At 38.7% G+C, this 22,584-nt stretch overlaps 2 long non-coding RNA genes and 1 other non-coding gene across 3 annotated transcripts; 2 read left to right on the top strand and 1 right to left on the bottom strand.

Annotated features, from left to right (window-relative positions):
• The first annotated feature begins 11,847 nt into the window (after positions 1–11,847).
• LOC147497817 (small nucleolar RNA R71) lies at positions 11,848–11,951 on the top strand. Its single transcript, XR_015197257.1, has one exon. It is a non-coding gene; the product is annotated as a small nucleolar RNA R71 (small nucleolar RNA).
• Positions 11,952–16,148: 4,197 nt separating this feature from the next.
• On the top strand, positions 16,149–22,154 carry LOC147497815 (uncharacterized). Its single transcript, XR_015195260.1, has 3 exons — positions 16,149–16,462; positions 19,640–20,412; positions 21,304–22,154. It is a non-coding gene; the product is annotated as an uncharacterized LOC147497815 (long non-coding RNA).
• Positions 19,116–21,306, bottom strand: LOC147497816 (uncharacterized). The gene is made up of 2 exons (XR_015195261.1): positions 20,755–21,306; positions 19,116–20,678 (listed from the first exon to the last, which is right to left on the bottom strand). It is a non-coding gene; the product is annotated as an uncharacterized LOC147497816 (long non-coding RNA).
• Positions 22,155–22,584: the final 430 nt, after the last annotated feature.

Below are 22,584 nucleotides of genomic sequence, written 5' to 3'. Positions count from 1 at the left end.
CTCTCGTTTATTTGAGTCGCGATTGCATTGACCATCTGTGATAAGGCCTTAAACCACTAGGAATTCCCTAGTGGACGAGTTATAGCCTCGTGAGAGTTTTCCAGTGAAGGTACTCACAAACTTCATCTATACTACAACGACTAAGAAATAAAACTATTGTTTCCTTATTCATGCTCTAAATTAACTATACCTCTCACTAGCAATGCATATAGAGTAATCAAGGCGAAACCTAAGCTAATATATGCATAATAATCAATCATCTACAATAAACATATATACAATGAGTAATACTATGAAATGCCTAGCAGGTTCGTTTCTAAAACTCGAAAAAGTGTCCTTAAGTAGGTTCTCACAATAATAGTCAAGATACAACACTCTGATTTTTCCACTAAAGTTTTGCTACTCCAGTGTGTAGTGGGCACACTTTTCCTTACAATCTCAATGACAACAAGGAAGCCGGAGTCGATCAAACACATCTGCCACTTACTATCACACAAACCTATTCCTAATTGAGCTAGAGGTCTTTATTAGGTGTTGCGGGGATTAGGAGATGGTTTAAGAAGGAAGGAAATGGATATTCAAAAAGGACAAGTCTGAGATAATAGAGTCTTCATATTATGTAACTAGAGAAAACCTTGTTATTTACTTTTGCTTCTACACTTTGTTTCCATCCTTAGCCATTTTTTTTTTCTTTTTCTTTGGCTTTTGACTCCTTTTATTCTATTTTTTTGGAGTTTTTATTTTATTTCTATTTTTATTTTTCTTTTCTTTGGATGAAAACTTCTTTTCTTTATTTTCTGAAGCAATTAACTAACTTTTGTTTACATCGGTTTTTCTCTTCTTCTTTCTTCCTCATTCTATTCTCAGACTTATCTAAATTGGGTAGGTTGAATTTTTTTATTTTGTTTTGTTTTGTAACAGGGTAAAGGATTTGTGATTTATGAAAGGCTAAAGAAAGGCTCAGAGGGGTGACTAGCAGAAAATAATTCATAGGTTTGAATTTCTGGCTATATCGATCCAAAGAGGGCCTAAATTCTCGCTTAGGATATGACATAGTGATCAAGCAAGTGGACGTGTGATTTCTCTATCCAGATTTTACTTCTCCCTTGTGTCATTTCTCAAATGTTTCGCTCATATAAGGCTTTAGGCTATATTCTCACAGGATTTGTTGAATAAGTACTCTAGCCTAGATTTCAGAAACTTATTGCTAACAATCATAGATACTCATGTAATATATTTATAGATAGATGCAAAGATTATTACCTACATATTAACCTAAGTTTCTAACAATTATTCTGATGCAAAAGCTACGTGAGACTTCTAGATTATTAAGAGCATAGAGAAGGAAAATAATACCAATATTCCTAAGTGTATAGCATGAACTTATTTATTTATATTTTTGAAATTTTGAAATTTTAACTAGAAAACAATTGCACATTATATCTATCTATATCCTAACAGATTTCTTAATTACACGTGTTTCTATGCCCCCCCCAAACAAGAAGCATGCTTTATCCTAAAAGCATTTAAATAAAGAGGGTAGAAAAATACCATGGAAACGCGTGAAATTCTGGAACGTCTGCAAAACAAGGTTAAAACATACTAATATAAAAACTGACGCAACTCTATAAGAGTTCCACCCATTATGGGGTTAACAAGAATCAAATTGTTTGGGACATAAGCAGACACTAACTAGAATTAAAACTTACCTTATCTCCCGCTTTATTCATCATCCTCCTCACCCTCTTCTTCTATAAAGAAGTAAGGTTCCTTCGCGTCCTGTCATGCCATGATAATTTGTCAGGCTTCTCGCCATTTATCATCTATTATTGCTAACCTATTAAAGCCACTTGTCCGGCCGGGTGTAGGGTGCAACCTGATGAGGTTGTATCCTCCACCCTTGCCAAGTCATTGCACGGAAAGAGCGAATAATACTATTGGTGGGTCATACAATGTCGACCGTAATCCAATCCGTGAAACGTGTACAAAAAACAGGAAAGAAACATAGCATAATACGGGAAATTAGAACAGGCATAAGAAGGTATTTATGTCTCATGCTATGGGCTCGAGCTAAACTAGACATCAAGGTTCTGGGAAGGTCATGGCACATACATCCCGTGGCTAAAGCAAGGAAGACGCTGCAAGTAGCATCATTCACAGAAGAAAAACGCCACTCCCCTAAAATGTTTAGCATGATCCAAAACATAACAGTTCCTATGTTCATGGACAGGCTACCAAAGGCGACGTTATATTCCCCTTGGTCCTCGATACGGAAAATGCCTGCCCCATACAACTCATGCAAAAACTCATAAGTGTAGACATGCATATTATCTACCCAATAGCACCATGGGTCTTGTATTTCAGCGGGCATAGCAAGTCCAAGAACAAATGCTAGCAAGAACCTGGTAATTTCCATTGGTTCATCATCAATGTTGATGGAGAACACTTGTTCTCCATCTGGTCTCTCAAAGAACATGCAGTTATCGTAAAAATAAGATGCTAGTGTTGGAGAATAAAGTTCAGTAGGTCTTACCATAAGCGGTTCCCAGCCTACGTATGTGATTGCCTCTTGAAACCAAGTACCAAAAGTAGTGCTTTGGAACAAATCTTCGAAAGACTGTTCCGATATTATTGTAGGAGATGTCATCTCAAAACGATGCTCTGGAACAGCTGCAAATGATCCGAACAACCTGCAAAAACTGGAAATTTTTGTGTTTACGGAGGTCGGTAGCGAAAGCGCCTCGATGATTTTCGAAGTTCCAGATGTTTGGTGAAGTCGCTCACCTTGCTGCGTGGCCATTGCAAAATTTCGACAGATGAGTAGGGCACGAAAGTGCGCCTCGCGGCAAAATTTCAGAAAAAAAATGAGTAGTAGAGAAAGCGCCCTTTGGGGTGCAAAGTCTTGCTCCGAGGTGTTGATGGTTGAAAAATGAGACGAAACGTGGGAAACGTGGGAGTGAAAGGTGAGTGATGGAAGTTAGGTGTAGTGTGGGTTGTGAGTGTAGAATGAATGAAGTGTATATAGGTTTTAAGTTGCTAAAACGGGTCAGGAAGTTGCCAACAAGTTTTTACGGCAGTTTTCGGAAATACTAAAATTTCCAAACCCAAAAATAGAAACAACTCATATTCTTGATTCTTAAACAACCCTAGTATCTTTTAGGTTGAATTTAGGATAGAACCTACCTATTTTATCGAGATTTCATCCTACCATGATATTTATTCATAGATATGCCTAATCGGCCATATTCTCACCCTGACTCCGAAATAACTTCTAAAAACGAGAGTCATATAAAAATCATGCTGGAATAGATAACACCACCCCCAAACAATTTGGGAAAGTGGGATCAATATTAAACAACCACGCACAATGAAAATAACCGCATTATATTAAAATTGGCATTAAATGCCCTTTCACTACAAAATTCAAATTACGGAATTAAAACTTACATTAAAATAACTAACAATAATAAAACTACAAATAAAAATCATCAAGCTATACTATCCCTAAACACGTCGGTACTGGTAGCGGAGGGCACACGCTCAGAAGATGGCTTCTGAGCTCCCTATGGACCAGCACCATTCGTCTTTCGGCGACGACGCTCGTGCCTCGATGATGTATCCTCAGAAGGAGAATCCCCGTGAGGTGGGAAGCGTGCAAGCATATCGGCTGGAGGCTGAAGCTTCTAGCTCGGTCCTCATCTGTTCCCACCGTTCATCCTCTCGCTGGGTACGAATCTCGAAGTTATGGTGGATAGTAGCCTATCGAGTCTGGAGCTCTTCACAGATAGTATTGAGTGAACGCATGCCACGATGAATCACAGCCATGCGTTCTGCATCTAACCAACACCTCTCCAAAGCATTAGCATCAAAACAAGTCAAGTCCTCCTCATCTTCCGAGTCATTCTCATTTCCACCATCCTCCTCATCCTCTTCCCTATCCTCAGGCAACCTCCAAACTCGTTGGACACAATCCTTATAAATACGAGGATTTTGGTGTAGGGTGAGGTAAATCCTATCAGACATGGGAGTCGCTCTCAACTTCAGCATGATCTTGGTTATTAAAATAGGGAGAGGTGCAATCGACTTTCCCACTCCCCTAATCATGCTAAGCAAAAACTCCAAGATACAGAACTCATACTTCTGCTCCTGGAGTATCCATAGAATGTGGAGGCAGTTCAGACCGATGTCGCTGACCTTCTCCTTCCCTAGTACATTCCTACCAATCCATCGAGCTGCAGCCGGTTTGGTTGGGTTCGAGGGATGCCCGGCGAACACAATGTGAGCTCGCGATTGTAGTTCCCCCGGTAATTAATGCGTGTTCATCAACGGCTCTACCCCATTATATTGGGACTCCGTAACGTGGCATCGGATGGATTCTAGGCGGAATGCCTAGAATCTCGACAACAACCCAATGAGCTACTTCCTTCCTCCTTTTGCCACCGTAATGAAAATTCTACTCCCCTCCAACTCCCTCGTGTTGTAAAACCGTCCGGACTAACTCTTCGTGGGTAAAAGGCGTCGGTCGAAAGTACCACAAGCTATTCCAATCTCTACTAATCATTTCGTCACCGTAAAAAGCGGTAGCGAAGTGGTCGCCGATAAATGCTTGCTCGGCAAAAAATTCGGCGTTGTTGAGCCATTGGAGTTTGAACTGATTTGGGGTTTGTAGAAGGTGTAGGAAGCAATGAGGAACAACCTCACTGGAACAACAATGGTGGTGGTGCGGTGGTGGCGCGGCAGCTTGAATTTTTTTTATTTTTCGGTAGTTTTTGATGATTTAAATTGGTGGAGGTGGTGGTGGTACGGTTTTGAGAAGATTTGGAGTGGGTTTGGATGTTTGGCGTGGGTGTATTGGTTTTCTCTTCTTCTTCTTTTTGTTAGGGTTTGAAGCTTTGTTGGTCATTAATGGCGGTTTGGAGAAGTGAAGAACGCGACTGTTGGTGTGAAGCTAAAGAAAGCGGTCTTGTGCGTTGGTCAGCCCAAAGCCAATTCGAATTTTTGAATTTTGTCGATTTTTCGCCGCCGTTAATGATTTTTGAATGAGATATGGAAATGATCGAGAGATTTCCAATCCAATGATCCATAAAACACTCTATTCTGACCATGGATGACATATAAGATAGTGGAAAATGCCTCGAAGTGCGTGCATGACGTACGTTATGCGAACGAATGAACTCTAAATTCATAGATTATGTCAACCCGAATCAAAATACAATTAAACGGCCTAAGCAACTCTAATGGGACATAAAACATTCTAGGACGGAAACACGAACACCCTACCCCCAAACAAATTTTTTTACAACAGAGTTTAGAAAATTTGTTTTTTTTAAAAGTGGGTATTTTAAAGTCAGATTCCTGAGACTTCCTAGATTACTATGTTTATTATTTAATATTTTTTACTTTTATAAGGAAAAACAATAAGAAATAAGGACATAATTCACCCCATAGAGAAACATGACTCAAAAATCCGAGAAAACATGCAAGAGTGGAAAACGTGAATTATGTTAAACGTGGACTTAGGATCCGGTACTTACAGCCACACACTCCATAGGGAGGGCCCGATTACCTTAATGGTGCACTCACCAATATGTGGAAATGAAAGGAAATGCACCAAACACAAAAAATTGAGTCATTTATAGTCAGATACTCGAGACTTTATCTAAACATATGTATGAACATGTAGTTTATCATATATCAACAACCGAAATAGTTGTGGATCATTCCATAAATAAATATCACAGAAAACATATCCAAACACAATCAAGCACCAAGATTTCCTATGACGCAACCTAGTGAACTGAAAGCGAAGTCGGATAGACCTATTGTAACGCCCGTATTTTAAAAATACATTTTTATCTATTTAATTAATTAATTTAATTATTTTCAAAATTCGTCGGATTTGGACTCGGGATACATGGGCCTGGTTTTGGGCCCGAGTCGGTGTTGGGCTTGGGTTTCGGACCCAAGTATATAAGCACATTTTTCTAGAGAATAGGGTTTTAAAAGATAATAAAATAATGAAAATGGAGGCAGAGCATGAAAGCTGGATTTCTGGAAGGTGGAGCGCGACGAATCGGGCTAGGAGGATTCGTCGAGCTGTTCATACAGGTGAGTAGCTATTTTGCTATTTCACCGGATTTGTAGTTTACATATATCGGCGTATACTGTTTCGGGTTTTTTATACTGTTCATTATCATGTTGTATTGGACTTCGTGCCTTTTTATTATTAAACTGTGTTGAATTCGGATTAGAGATAGGACTGTCGAAGCTATGAACAGGCGTTCATGGAGGCGCAGCCCATGAATCGTACTGCCCCTTTAGATTTTGTTGTTTTGTTTTGGGTAGGTTATTGTTGGTTTGAAGATTTGGTGTTAGGGGAAGTTTGGTCGGTGCTGTCGGCACTAATGGCGCCGGTGGGTGGGGTTGTTTTCGGTTGGTTTTATTTGGTTTGGGTTTGATGAGGATGGGGGTCGTGTGTGGTGCTGTGGAGAGCTTGGGGAAGGCAGTAAAGGGAGGCGCGAGCCCAAACCTCCTCCCCTTGTATAAACGTCCATTACTGTGATACTGGGACTTGGGGTTTATGCATTTTTAAAATCGTTTGAACTATTTTTGTTTGGATTTGGTGGGTTGTTGATGTCGGATTGTGTGAGGGCGGTTGAGTGGGCTGTTGGAAGGTTGAGGCCGGCCATTAATGGCGGCAGTAAAATTTCCTAGATCTAGTTTTTTGTGATTGTTTGGATTGTAGGATTTGGGGTTTTTGTTTTAACAAATGTTGTTGGGTTTTGGATTTGGAGTGAAACCGATGTGATGAAGTTTGGAATGGGTGGAGGTTTGGTGGTGGCCGGTTTTAGCTGGTGGTGGTGGAAGAGAATGGAGGAAGAAGATGCACTGTTGACCGATTTTGGGCTTGGGCCTTAGCTGTTTTGTTGGGCCCGATTCTAATTTGGTTTGTTTTGGGCCGAATTTAACCTTTGGTTTTGGGCCAGATTAGATTAGTTCTTTGGGCCGAAATTTCAATAGTGGTTGGACCGAAATTTCAGTTTAGTGTTAGTTGTGGGCCAAGTTCTATTCCGGATTTGGGCCAAACTAATTAGCTGTTTTGGGCCAGTTCAGTCTAAAGTTTTTGGGCCCGTTTCTAATATTGCATGGACCAGTCCATTGGACTTAAAATATATCTAAATGGGTCTTCCAACGTTTAGACTTTCGGGTTCTAAGGTTTGGGCTTGGCCAGTTGGGTCCGAACCAGGACCATGGTCATGAGCCCATGAGCCATGCACCTTTGACCTTAGCCATGAACCATGGCTATGACTATGAACCTGTTGAACACGAAAACGACAGTTTGACTTTGACTTGGACAGTTTGACTTTGACTAGGACAGTTTGACTTTGACCATCGACCGTTGACTTTGATGGTTGACTTTGACCTTTGACCATGGACGGTTGACTTTCACCTTTGACTTTGACGATGACAGTTTGGCTTTGACCATGACATGTTGAGTTTGACCTTGACCATGAGGTGTTGACCTTTGACCGTTGACCGTTGACTTTGACCGTTGACTGTGAATGTTGACTTTTTCCAGTTTTTCATATGTTTGTTTATATGGATATATATAGTAATAAAAATACTGTCGGATATTGTATAACTTGGTTGGTAAATTATCTAATTTAGATTTGACGTGAGTAGTGTGTAAAGCATATTGGGCTTTGATTGTGGACTGTGGACTGTTTAATTGTGCTACGTTTTATGTGTATATTATATGGACACATATAGTAATAAAATGCTATGGAAGCTTGTATATATTTGGTTGTCATTATCTAATAAAGATTTGACATTGATATTGTGTATTTTTGACACGTGACGATATTGAGATGTTAGGAGATATTATATTCCTAATACGTTATAATGGATGTGATACGTTGAAGCATTGTGACATGATATAATATGCTAGGATAGTTGTATTAATGCAATATCTTGGAGAAATGTATTTACACTCCATTATTTTATATGTGAGATGCTAATATAGCATTGGTGAATATTTGCCTCACTGAGTGTGGTGTAGTCAATAAGATATTGGCACGTGAAAGTATGAAATATGGTTATGAGATATATTGAGATATTTCTAGAGATTGTGGCTTAGTGCAATAAGGTAATTGACCTGCACGTGATATAGTAGAAATGTTTATGAGTCATAGATGTATGACACCGAATAAATTACGTAACGAAAATCCTTAGAACCTGACTACCACAACTCATGTGATTGGCCCTTCTGGCGTTTCAGTTAAGCTGTGAATGGCCTTCGGCGCCCCTCTTGGCGTTTCGTTAAAGTTGAATGGCCCTCTGGCGTAGCCGAATAGTGGCTTGATTATTCCGTTCGCAAAATAGAACGATGATGCGCAATATTTTATGCCGAATAGTGGCAGTGCTTACATAGATTTGGCTTCCGTGTGAGGATTTACCTGGTGTGCGGCATCCCGCTCAGGGTGGTTACGCACGGAGTGGCTCATTATGTAAGGGAGGCATGTGGATGTACATGTTCGGCGTTGGGTAGCGATTGTGGTAGCCAGGGAAACTAGGTAAGACATAGATACGACGTGATTTTAGGGACACGCAAAGAAAGTCTGAAATAATCTAATTATGGTAATATGCTTGGTTGATTATTTGTTTAGTTAAAACCTAAGGCGCCTCGATGGAGGAACTACATGCCTTATTTATGATGCGTATAGTTTGTTGTGTGGTTAGTGGGAAGTTAAGGCGCCTCAGTGGAGGAACTACCTGCCTTAATTATTGTATTTGAGTATGTTATATTAGTCATTGAAAGTTAAGGCGCCTCGGTGGAGGAACTAACTGCCGTATAGATTATGTATATATTTGTATAACTATATGTTGTTTTTAGAGCTACTCACACCAGCATTTTTATAATGCTGACCCGATTTGCATGTTTGCTTATCGGGTGTGTTCATTAAATGAACATAGTTGATAAGTCTTGACAGGTTTAGTGATGAAGAAGGTTGGTTGCTGCTTGTGGTTTGCGTTAGCATTGCATCTCAGGATAAGTTTTGTTTTCCCTTGAGGTGATATAGCTTTTCAGTCTAGACAATGTTTTTGTATTCTCATTTGTATATTTTAATTAAAGAGTTATTGAAAAGAGATTTGTAACCTAATCTTAATTGGGAATTTTTGTAATGAAGAGGACTTATGTATAATTGAAATTTTTATTGGTTTTTAATTATCCGCATATTTTAAACTGTTTATGGGTTTTTGGAAGTGGAGAGTGCGTCACACCTCGGAGATCGAAGAGTCGGGGACAAATAATGTTTTTCCGAATTCTGTCGAAATTCGGGGTGTGACACCTATAACGTAACCTAGCAGGCACCTTCTTTTTCATCTTTGGACGAGAGGGTGTCCTAGTGAATAAGTGTGAAAAAGTGAATGGTTGTAGAAAATATGGTGGATATGGATAAGTTATAGAAGAAAAGCATGTAAACAATGAGGATGTGGGTTTAGCACAAAACTCATTTATAGTGTAGGTAGGGACTGTCTCAAGTCTGAAAATGAAGGTGTCAAATGGTTTGTCCTTCTGAAGTATTTGTTTACTAGGTGGATTTAAAAAATTGTGAAGCACAGGAGAAACAAAAGGATTGAGTGCAAACTCGAGATTTCTTTGAAAGGGTGGAAGGAGGGGAGTCAAGGTGGATGTTGTGCAAAGTAGTTCTTGATAGGGTGAATCATCACCTGCTCTAAGAAACTCATCGAATTCCTCATCTAGATTGGTCATATCCACATTACTATGGTAGTCCTCTATATCTTTGAGAAAGTCATCTATCTCGTCTTCATCCATAATATGTGTATCGACTAGTGTAGGGATGAAAATGTTGGAGTCTAAACTTCCAAAGGAAAGAAATTTGGGCATATGATTATCAGGGAACGTGTTGTTGAAATAATCTTGAGCGAAGCTCTCGATCATGTTAATCTCTCCATCCATAGACGAATCGGGTAAATGTGTCTTTGTTTTAAAAACATTTACTTCAACAAAGAAGATGGCCAAAAGACATGGACATCGAACCATCGCTGGCAATTAATGAGCCGCATTGGCGGTTACTTGAGGAAAGGACGCCCTAAGATGATCGGGACAGAGTCGTTAGCGACTTCTATATCGAGGATGACGAAATCAGCCGGATAGTAGAAATCCTGAACTTTTACCAACACATTTTTTACCACACCCTTAGGATACTTAATAGACCGATCAGCTAATTGCAACGTCATTTTAGTGGGTTGCATCTCATCTAGACCTATTTGTCTATACAAATAAAACGGGAGTAAGTTAACACTAGCCCCCAGGTCTAATAACGCGGTCGTTGTATAGGAATCTCCTAAGGTGCATTGTACAGTAGGACGACCAGGGTCCTTGTACTTAACAATTCCATTATGTTCAGATAGAGTTGGGAATTATTCATTAAAAGCGCCTTTTGGTATATTGGTCTCACGCCTAGTAGTACACAACTCCTTAAGAAACTTAACATGGTGTGGTAGCTTTTTAATAGTTTCGAGGAAGGGAAGGTTTATAGTTAGATTCTTGAAAACGTCCCTAATCTCCTCATAATTTGTATCCCTAGTTAACATGGCTAATTTTTGTGGAAACGGTGGTTTCTCTTTATATTTAGCAATGGTATCACCGGATGTTTAACCTTGGCTTTCTATTTCTTAGGTTGTGTTGTAATCGGGTACCTCTACGGTGGTAGGCTCTTCAGGTTTCTATTTCGGTATCTAGTAAAATAGCGGTGTAGGGGACTCTTGGTGGGGTAACTATAGGCATAGTTACTTTGTTATCAACCACTCTGCCGAATCGGAGAGTGGTGATGGCATTTAGTTCACCTACATTTTCATATTCATTACTAGTATTATCGGTTACCTCAAAGGTCTGTATTTGTTGTTTTAGGATTAGGTATTGCGTGACTGAAACACACCTTTGGGTTGGGCTTTATCTTGGGCCAACCGTTGGCTTAAATTATTAACGGATTGTAGAAGCTGCCAGTTAGATTGAGCCATGGTTTGGAAAAGTTTTGGCTCACTTGTATGAAGGTGTCAAGACGATCCGGTTGTGTGGGGTAGTAGTCACGGGTGGTGTGACGAACTATCTCGTGTGAATTATTTATGAGCCGGATTTTGATAGTTATTATTTACCTAACGATACCTCTATTAGCATTATAATTATTATAACTACCTTGACCTTGTGCTTGACCTTGTCGAGGTTGCACTTGGTTGTTATAATTATTATAATTACCCCGACCCTCGCCCTTGTCGTGGTGGAGCTTGGATAAACCGTGCGTTGGCCTAACATATTGATTATTGTACCACGGAGGTGTGGCGGTGTTGGTTATTTCTTCAACCGAAGTTGGGATTTTGTCTCCAAGGGCGTTAGGTTCACTATTAATGGAACAAGCCCTGTTCATAGGCTATAGGGGCGGATGGAAGTTAGTGGGGATGCTTTCGGGCTCCAAATGAAACTACATGGATTTGAATTTACATTCATGACGGGGATAGGCTTTTGTTGAACGTAAAATGGCCTCTACCTTTTTAGTGAGTGATTCGATTAGAGTTTTAAACTTCGGGATCGTGTTTTAATTTCAAACATACCGCCCTTAATCGTATTAGAAGAACTAGCGGAGCGGTGGATATCGCCACTACCCCGGTTGTTATTTTGCTTAGTTTGATCCTCTAAAAATTTATAAGCCTCCGAGGCTCCTTTACTTAAGAAACTACCCCCATTCATTATGTCAAGGACTTCTTTATGGTACGCGGTGGTGTAGAAGTCCTTTGAAAAAGACACGAACTAACGTGTCTTTCGCTAGGTTATGATGTGGACACTCTATAAGGAGATCGGTGAAACGATTCCAAGCCTCTGAAAACGATTCATGAGGATTTTGTCGAAAGAAATGAATCTTGAAAAGCATCTCATCCGTCTTTAGGGGTGGGTAAAAATGTTCCATAAACAAATGAACAAGTTTAGCCCACGAGTCCATTGCATTAGCGCTTTGGGTAGTTAACCAAGACGCCTTATCGGGCTAAGGTGAAGGGAAATACCCTCAGTTTAATTTGTTCCGCACCAACCGTAGGATGATGGAATGTTGTAAGGACTTGTTCAATCCTACGCATGTGCTGATAAGGTTTTTCATGGTCTAAACCATGAAAAATGGGTAACAAATTAAATATGTTTGGGGGGATTTGAAAATCCCCCACTGGGTCTGCTAGAACGATGCAAGATTTGGGGCTATCGCTCAAGGCTTTGTAGAAGTCAGAGAGAGGAGTCTCTCCTTCTTCAGGCATTATATCAAGTGGTGTGTGTGAAATAGTAGCTAGAGGTGTAGTGGGTGGTATACTAGATAGACTTGTTTGTTGACGTTGTCATATAATTACGTTCGGTGTTTTTGTTCGACCAAACCTTAATCTCATACAAGGCTAAGACCAAACTTAGCTAAACACGTCAACACTCCAAACAATCCTGATATACTAGTATAAACCTCTAACAGGAGATGCGAGGTGTGGAAGAAAGGAATACCTTATTGCGTCCTTGCTTCGCTTATGAATAGCATCTTGTTTACGTGTGTTCAGTGTATATAACAAGTTAGAACACTGAAAAACTTGAAAAATCGGGTTCAATCAAACTTGTGGAAATCCGCAAAATTCAGCTTCGGGCGGTGCGCTCACTTTGGCGCTTGGTGCTCGGTGTAAACTTCGAAGTTACAGTGTTTGAGCGGGGTCGGCTTCGGTTTGAAGCGGTCGCGCCAAACTTCGAAGAACTTAAGCACAAAAAGCTCGCTTTTGCAAGCTTTTTAGGTGCACTTTTTTTTTTTTTTTTTTTTTTTTTTTTTCGAGGAAGTTTAATGTTGAAAAAGACAACCACAATTAGAATCGAACAAGGGTGGGTGGGTGAAATGGGACTTTAAGAAGAGTACTTATACTACGAAAACAATGCGAAAGTGAAACTAAGATGGCAGTGGCGCCATTTGATAAACAATAAAAAGATTAAAGTTTACCTACGAAATGAACGATAAAACTCAAAACGTAAGTAAACTAAAACTTATTACGTGCCTAATTTATCAAAGATTTCTACTCTCAATTCTATCGAAATAGAGTGGAGTAACAAATTCGTTCCACTTCTAGTCCTTCCACATGCTGTGTTTTCTAGTCTAATTACTCTACTCCAAGTCTAATGAGAGATTTACGAAATGATAACTAGACTACGATGCAACTACCCACAAGATGCAACTAGTCAACTCTTTAAACAACTATGGGAATACTACGTCGATTCTATGATAAGGAGTTAGAGGGGGATTGATTCCACCTTAGCTCAACTTAATCCACTAACGACGAATCGTCGTAATCCGAATTGAATCGAATCGCTGAGAACAATGCAGTTATTCCTAATCCCTAATTACACATGGCATTTCTTCCAATTCATAACTAGCATGTGAACGATTACACCCATTCTCATGGTGAACTAATCATTTCTAGAGTGGAAAGGAAATTACTCTACGATAATCGGAATCAAGCTTTCATCAAGGCTTCTCAACCCCCTCTAATGGAGGTTTAGTTGAGAATCATCACGCTATCATTCCCAATCAAATTCGAACAAGACGTGATATAAAGATTGAAAGTTTGCTTATTTAAACTCAAATGGAAACTACTCATGCAAAAATCTATTCAATCTAATAAAGACAAATAATTGAATCTAAGAATTGAACTAAATAAGTAAATGGAAAATGAAACTAGATTACCAAGAACATTATTTTATTAATCTAATGAATAATAAAATAATGATTCAAATACTAAATTAATAATCTACTTTGTTCTAAAGTAATTAATTAAACATGAAATTAGATCTAAAACAAGATATGAAAAACTAATTAATTAACTAATTGAAATTCTAAAAACTAAGTTCTAAAACTAATTAATGGAGGCTAACTAATCTAATTTTTAATCTAGGTCTAACTATCTACCATTAACAAAGAGCTAAGCTTTTGTTTTTATACTTTCAGATTCAAAAATCGTGCATGGGCTTGGAGCCATGTTTTGGGCCAGAGAATCAGGCCCAAAACCCAATTCTTTCAGTCCAAAAAGGCCTCTTCAGCTGCAGTTGGCTTCAATAGACTTTTCGTCCACTTATACTCCTCTGATTGGGTAAAGGCTTAGACCATTGGAAAGCTCTTTCCGAGCCGGTCGTTTTGACATAAGGTAGGCCTAATTCCGAGGTCTGAGTCCAAAGATACGGCCTTCGGAAGTTCTGCTAACTTTGTGTACTGTTTCTGCCCCCGTCGACTTTTCAGCTTTTGAACGGGCTTTACAAAGGCTTTGTCTTCTTGAATCTTGGCATTTAATCACAGAACTCCTTAGCAACCAACCATTGCTCCTTTATCTCATCAAAGTGGCACATTTCTGCACATAATTGACTTTGAAGCCTAAAACGCATAAAAACACGTAATCAATATTAACTCTTAATTATTACTCACATAATTGGTCTAAAAGTAGTTTTGGGCTCTTATCAGTCATCTAGTGGGGGGTAACATTAACAAGAAGATTTTGTGTCGGATGAGGAGAGCGAGGATGAGAGAGATGAAGGGTACGAGTTTGAATCTGATGGAGAGAGAGTGGTGGAAAGATATATATGGAGAAGAAGAATTGTAGACCTAGTGGAGTGGTTCATAAGTCATAATGTTATCTTTTTGTACATTTATTTGGATGATTATGACTTTTCGAGACACGTTTGGTTTGTTGAAACTCTTATGTCATTTTGTTTGAGTTATGATGTTATGAGACATGCTATGATTTTACTTAACTTTTGTGGTTGAATTACTAATATTGAATTACTAATATGCATTTTTAAGAAGTATATAAAATTGATTTTATTATATATATTATAATAATAATAATTACGTACCTAACACGGGCTGCCTAGAAGGCCTAAGCGCTCTCCCATGAGCTTTTTTAGGCATAATGGGGCCTTAATTTTAGTTTATATTTGGGATCCCTAGATGCTTAGACAACATAGGGCTAGAGAATGTTGTCAACAATTTAAGAATTGTGGACCGTTCATTTTCACGATTCTTGCTACTATATTTGGTAAGTTTAGAATTTTTTTTAATTTTTTTGATTATTTGTGACCGTTTAGAATAGTTAAGATGTCACATTTACAAAAAATTAGCCTAATTTAAAACTTATAATGTCCTAATGATTTTGAGTTTGTTTAATTATTTTTAGAAAATATGTCCCTATAAGGCTATAACCGTCAAGTGTCCACATTCACCAACGAAGCCCCAACCCAATAATCCTAACTATAGTTAGTTGACTGCTTAATCTCGTCAAAGACCCACCACTTGATTTTGTAATTACACCGCCATTCTGGACCCGGAAGTAGGGGTGTAAAATGGGCCAGGCTGGCCCAGCCCCCTTATGCTATGAGGGTCGGGCCTGTGAGGGCCAACACTTGAATTATCTGACCCCTGCCCCTCACCTCCCTTTAGAAAATCGTGGGTCGGCCCGAGGGCGGGTCTTGGGTCAGGCCAAACACTTGTCAATTATTCAAAACTCTTGAATACAACTTGTTTAGACTTCATTAACATATTTGGTTTTATCGATTTCATTAACTCGATTAACATATTCATTACAAAAATTTTGAAACCTATCACACTTCATAAACATATCTGATAGAATATATGAATATATTCTATGGGATAGATATATATCCATATAATATACCAGATCCTATGTAATATATTCACATATTCTAACAATATATTCATTACAAGAGAGAGAACCTCCATCATGGACATTATATATGCATAACCAAGGGTATTATCGTAATTTTGTTTAGAAAATCTAAATATCAATGAGGGCCTTAATACGGGCTTTGTGAGGGCTTTAGAGGGTCGGGCTGAGGGCCGCCCTCATGTTACTATATCTAGGCCCTTATCCTGCCCTCAAAACATGAGGGTCGGGGCCCTCAAATTGCATGCTGGCTTAAAATTGAGGGCTTTTTTTGTCTATGGGCCGGGTCGGGTCGGGCGGGCCGAGGGCTTGAGGGCCGTTTTTACACCCCTACCCGGAAGTGAAGCTGGCTTACTTTTAACGCCATTTGGTAAACAGGTGTACATATTGGCCCGCGAGTATTATCGATAACTGAGCACTTAATTTTACTAAACATGGGGTTCGTAATATACGAAGATGGTATTAACGAGGACGATATTGGAGGGAGATATAACGAAGGTTCACCTAATAAACAAATAAGAAGAAGACTTAACTTGGAAGAAGTTGTTGTTGATAAGGAAGTGAAGAGATTACGTAAGGGAGGAAGCAAACTGTTGAAACTGATTGAACAAGTTGAGAAAGCATTGAAGAAGAGGAAGCTAACTCACTCTGCCCTGTTGGCTGAGAGAAAAAACAAACTCAAAATCCTCATGACTATGCGGTAAAATTTCTACTCTCTATTCTCTCTTGACTGCATAAACTTAGGAACTTAGTCTCTATTCTTGTGTATGTGTTTTTGTTTCCCCCTGCATAAATAATGTTCCTTCAAGTAGTGACTTATATAATAATGATATGGATTTTATAGGATTGGGATGACTTATTAATGTTTGTATTGATCCTGCTACTCTGAGGTCTATAATTTTCTTTGTTTCAAGTTGGTTCGAGTAATCTTGTAATGTAATAGCAGTATAGCACCAAGTATTCAAGTTGAAAATCTACTTATAAATACCATAAAGGGTTTGCTTATGTGAATATTTTGTCTTTTCATGCTTGGTAAGTTTTCTTTTTTGCACTTACTCAGTGTTTATCTTGATATTTGTCTGATTCTATGCAACTAGGTTGACATTCAGCTTTAGCTACATTACTGGCTATGTCGTTTACTTCTTCTACTAGTGTTGTTGGAATTGTCGCAGGGGTGTTGTAATTTGAATGTATTTTAGTGTGTCATCCCTGTCTTTTGCATCAGTTGAACTAATCAAATATAGTTGAGGGTAATAGTTATCGTAAGTAGTGCATAATTATTATTATTTCCGTACACTGACATCTAGCTTCTTCTTCTTCTTCTTCTTCATTTTTGTCTTATGCCTTTGAGAAACAATTTGAACAATTATGCATGGAGCAAGATTGATGAGCAAACATTTGAGTTTAACTGCATGACGTCTTCTTGGATCGAACTGATCTAGATAATTCTGAACCGTATGTTCTTCAGTCTTCACTGCTTCTGATAATGAATCAAAAGAGGCCTTTGCAATTGACTGGAAGTCTTTCGAAAATTGAAAATATTGCTGATGTGGCGAGATTGAGCGAAAGGGCCAGAGGATTTTCGATTAAAGTGGATTTTCCCTATGAGATGGGTCTTGGATCAATGACTAAGATAGGTAGATTACAGGGTAAAGCAGTTCAACCTGGAGTTTTGGGGAAGAAGAGAGTAGGTAGTTTTGATATGTTGTTGGAAACTTAAGAAAACCAGAATGGAATTTTTTATCTCTTTGTTTTATCTCTAAAAGCATTCTAAGAGGTGCAGCAACAACATGTATGCCGGCTGCTGATAGTCTCACTGGTTGGTAGGCTTCTAAAGAAGCATTAGGGTTTGCTGGGTCTCAGAGAGGGCGGTTTCTAGTGTTGCTGATGTGGTGACTCAGTGAGTAGGAAGAGCTGCTAGGGTGTTGATACGAAATGGATAATCTGATAAGGTGGAGAGGTTTAGGAGCAGATCCCTGGTTGTTGAGACGAGAAGGAACATCCATGGTTGGGGAGAAATTCAGATTATTTTAGAAAATACATTCAGATTAGTAGAAAACCGCATATTACAGTTATTAATGGCCGTCATTGTTTAGTGGAATTGGAGAAGGAAACTGAAGTTCTGAGGCTGTGATTAGTGTATTATCGTGGAGGTAGATTGAAATTAAAGAACCTTGGATTAGCCTACTAGGAAGCGAATTGCTTTGGAAGTTGCAAGAGATATATTTTACCTTTCATAAGCAATGTGACCCTAAGATAATTCATATGAATGTTAAGACAGTATCTAATAATACTTGATGACTATCGTTAGGCAGTGGTAGCTAGGAGGAGACTTTGATCGGCAAAGTTTTTCACCAAGACTCTCATGCGGTAACATCTGTGCAAGGCACCGTGGGCACATAACTTAAAGTATATATCACATGCCAGCCCTCAAAGAAAATCGATGTCTTTGGCTTTGGCATCATTCTAGAATTTACCAACGGCCAGAGAGCACTAGAGTTTCGCTAACCAGTAATCCAGGTTGCTTTTGCAAATATATGAACATAATCTTATTAATGTCCATGTTCACACTTTGTATTGAATCCATGGATATATTGTTCAGAAATATCTTAGCATGTCATTTGTACCGGTCGACTTTCATGAAGCACAAGTGCAATTTGCCTTCAGAAGGGGAATATCATATTTGATTGATTGTTGTTAGAGAGTACAAGGTTATTAGAGTAATTCACATTATATTATGGTTGAGTCTATGTAGTTAAGCTTGATTAGGAGTCTTAAGTCTGTTTGAGTCGTTCATATATATGGTTGTAAGTATGTAACTCTCTTTGGAGAGCAACAATGGATTATGATAATAAATTCTTGTTTTTGGTTATCTCCAATATTGCCTTCTCCTCATGAATAGCTATTGAATGTGTTGCTCTAGATTTAGTATTGCATGAAAGAGACTTCCTTATCCTTCTAGAGCTTTCAGCCTGGCTCATTGCTCATGGTGTCTCATTCCATGGGGGCAATATAGTTAGTATCTTGACAAATTTTTGTGCTAGCCAATGACTCAATGAGTCACTGTGGGTCGTGAATGTTGTAGCCATTGAGGCAAATGTCAATACATTGGGAGTCATATACGAACAAAGATTTAGTGGAACACTCCAAAACTGGTACACTTTGCGCTTTATTTAACTATGTCATCTTAGTTCTCGGTCTTTTGATATTGATCAAGTGAGTTAAGAATTCTCCTTTAAGTGTTCCATTAAATATATGGAAAAACTTCTTTATCTTGTTATTTCTTTGTTCCAAGATGCTGAGAAAAATTATAGAAGTTAAACCAAACTATCCATGATTTTGATGATAGCAGCTTTTAGAAGTGAGAATACTATATCATTGTAACCTTAAAGCTTAACAGAGGAAAAGCAAGTTGCAGTTTTAGTTTAGTACTTGCTTTTTTTTTCCTCTCTCATTCAGTGGATGAAAATTTTATGAAAGACTTAAAGCTTGAATCCTCATGGGAAACATGTCAAATCAGTTATGCTTCCGATGTAGTTCTTATATTCATCTCTTCTGCAATACTATATCCTGGATTGAACTTTGTTCGTCTAATATTGGGGCCTGAAAGTTGATGCGTAATGAGTAATCTGTTCACGTCCAGGCTGAGATGACTCTGTCAGATAGAAATGATGACCAGGGTTCCTATGAAGAGCTCTATATATGTCCATGTATTATCTGATATATATTTGAGAAAGTTGATGCTGCAGTTGCCCTGATTGAGCTGCTAGTCACCCCAGTATCTGTGACTTCACTGTGCTTGATAGCAACTATATTAATTTTTTTAAACCAAACTTCACTCTGTCTTATCTGATGGTATATACATTGTTTTCTCTAGGAGTGTCCAGGATGGCTTCCACAGCTCCAACTTCAGTTTCTGAGGACAATGAAAATGCTTGAACAGAGTCAAAATACCTCCTCCTGTTATGTGATACCTGGCGCTGTGGATAACCAGGAGGTGATGCAGTCAATGGTAGGAGCCATGCAGCCTGGAATTCTTCCACAAGTTCAGTTTTAATCATACCCTACTCCTCGGGTCCAATGCTCCCCCTAATAACTTTGGCCTTACACTGAATTTTTCCGCTGAATTCCTCTTAACCCGTACCCAACACCGCAATGCAATTTTCTTCTTCCCCTCTAAATCCCACAAAAGTGCCACAATGTTTTGTTGGACAGCCTCCCTCTGCAGCAGGTTCTGGTTTCGCCCCGAGAAATCCATCCTTTGTTTCACTCGGACTACAGGTCACTACTGCAAGGTTTTCAGTGGCCTTACTTCTGCGAAGCAACTCCGCATAGTCAAGCTCCACGATTGTCCACTAAAAATTTAGCCTATTTCAGGTTTTCAGACCCATTTGGCATAACCTTCGCTGCCTGCACACAATCTAATCCTGCTTTGCCACATCAACCAAGGAATACTGCACCAAGCCTTGGTCTCACTGTCTCAGCCATTGTTGAGTGCTCCATCGGCGCAACCACTTATATAGACCATTAGTATCTTCTGCGTGCCCTGGTTCAAGTGTAGCTAGCTACTCCAGCACAAACAACACTAAATTGTATGTAAGAATTACAGATGGGTTTTGAAAGAGGTTGCCTATCTTGATGAAACACAAGGTACTTTTGCCTATTTCCTATTTTTTATTTTTAGGTACATTTAACACTTTAAGCTGCTTACTGTTTGCATTTAGTAAACCAATTCCATTTCAGCTCTAGAGTTGCTTTAGAAGCTTGACAAGCTAATTTTCATTCTAAAAATAATAAAATTGATAAAGTGCATACCACCATGTATTGAAAAAATCTTTACGAAATCATCTGAACCTAATCCGATGGCATTAACCCTTCATTTTCATAGTAAAGCAACACTCTTGTGTACCTGGATTCTGTTTCAGCATCTACACATTAGAAGCTTGACAATCAATATACATTCTAAAAGAATAAAATTGATCAAGTGCATACCACATGTAAAGAAAATCTTTACAAAATCTCTTGAACCTGATTCAGTCTCATTGACCCTTCATTTCTTCAAGCCCTCAATATTTTTTTTAAAACACAAGGAATATTATGCTATAATCACTCTGAAAGAAAGTTCTCGGATCCAACTCTTAAACTCTTTTTCATTGTTATTTTGGCGGTGAAGGTTAACTATCCACACGGTGTCTATCTAATTTGGGAACTATGAATGAGCAGTTGTCAATGCCATATTTGGTATCAAATGCAATCCTTAGCCTCGATATTGTTTTTAGCTGACAGCGTAAGGGCTTGATATTGAATAATTCAAAATATTTGTCTTTATGCATGTTGGCATTGGTCGGTTAATAATCATTTTAAAATTTAAACAGATTGAGAGCCTTCAATGACCTATAGAAATGGAATTAGGCTGGGTTGTTCTTATGGACTTGTAATTGTTAGTAGATTGATGCACCTTTTTTTTTCGCTTGCATTCGTTGACCTTGATGCTTGCATATCATCCACTGTTCTAAATTTTGGTGCCATTTTCTTTCACAGGTCAGACCCTACAGAAAATGACAATGTTGAAGGAATGAGGCTAAATGCTTCAGGTCCAGGTGTGGTAACCGTTGGGGTGAATTTTCTTTCTGCTGATTACTGCTTTGCAGCTCTGAGCATTATGGCTTTCCAACCTTTTGACCAACGAATGAATACAAGTAGAGTGCACTATATGTGAAGATGCAGGATTTAGAAGAACTAGATGAAGGATACTGATGCCAACTGGTGTGTTCCCAAGAGGATTAGAGGATAGTACATGTTTTATGCTTATTGACACCTCCGGAGAGGTCAAGTAGAAAACTCAAAACTCATGGGCAGTCTTAGGAGGATGAGTGCCAGGGTATCGTTGATTACTTAGGGATCATGATGGACAGGCAGAGTGTTGCTTGATAGCTCAATCATGGTCCTAATAGTTGAAAATGGAGCTGATAGCTATAAAAAAAGGGCTGAAGACTTGGCACTCGGATATATAGAAGAATGCAGTTGGCCTTACAATGGACAGCAGAGTAGCCTTAATATGGCGGTGAAGACTTGAAGTAAGCATCTTATAGCCAGAGATCTGCAAGGCGTGATTTGTGGCCAGAGATCCTGATGGGGTCCCACATCTTATAGCCATACTTTCTAAGCGCAAAACAATTTGTATGCCCTGCGTTTTTATGTTCCTATCCTGTTAAAAATTATGCGGTGGCAAGTTAGAAACTGCTTTTGTACCTAGGATTAAACCATGTTTTAGATCGTGATCCATGCTCATTCACTTGGGTTATAGTGGTAAATTATTTGGAATGTTTGGACTGGAATGTATACGTAGTTTATTCAGCACATATGCCTATTTTATTTTCATTTTCATTTTAGATGATGTGCATGTTTTGAAGAGGATTATGTAGTTTCTACAGTCTTCTGATCAACTAATCTGGGCTTTATTAAAAATTCGAAACTTAATTGTGTACATAATAACTTTTTTGAAAATGAGTCTGGAAAAATAACACAGAGTGTGGTGGACACGGTTTTTCGTGACTCAGGAAGACTTTTTAGGTTTTTACATAAAAGAAGAATCGAGCAACGTGTTTTCCGCGTTTTATTATATAGGAATGTATGGGTATAATCATTTAAATCATGAAACAATCATAATTATTACATTTTTGTTCTTCTTGATTGGCATAATTCCAAACAGCTCAGCGGCCTCAGCTTACACTTCGTCACCAGCCACATGTTTTGGAATATTATTAGCCACCTTTAGTCAGGAATCAAGAATATTGTTGCAATATTCCACGAAGATATTCC

Source organism: Coptis chinensis, chromosome 5 (assembly GCF_015680905.1).
Source record: "Coptis chinensis isolate HL-2020 chromosome 5, ASM1568090v1, whole genome shotgun sequence".
Lineage (NCBI taxonomy): Eukaryota > Viridiplantae > Streptophyta > Magnoliopsida > Ranunculales > Ranunculaceae > Coptis > Coptis chinensis.
The sequence above is the reverse complement of the archived record's forward strand: the minus strand, read 5'-3'. Positions and strand labels throughout refer to the sequence as shown.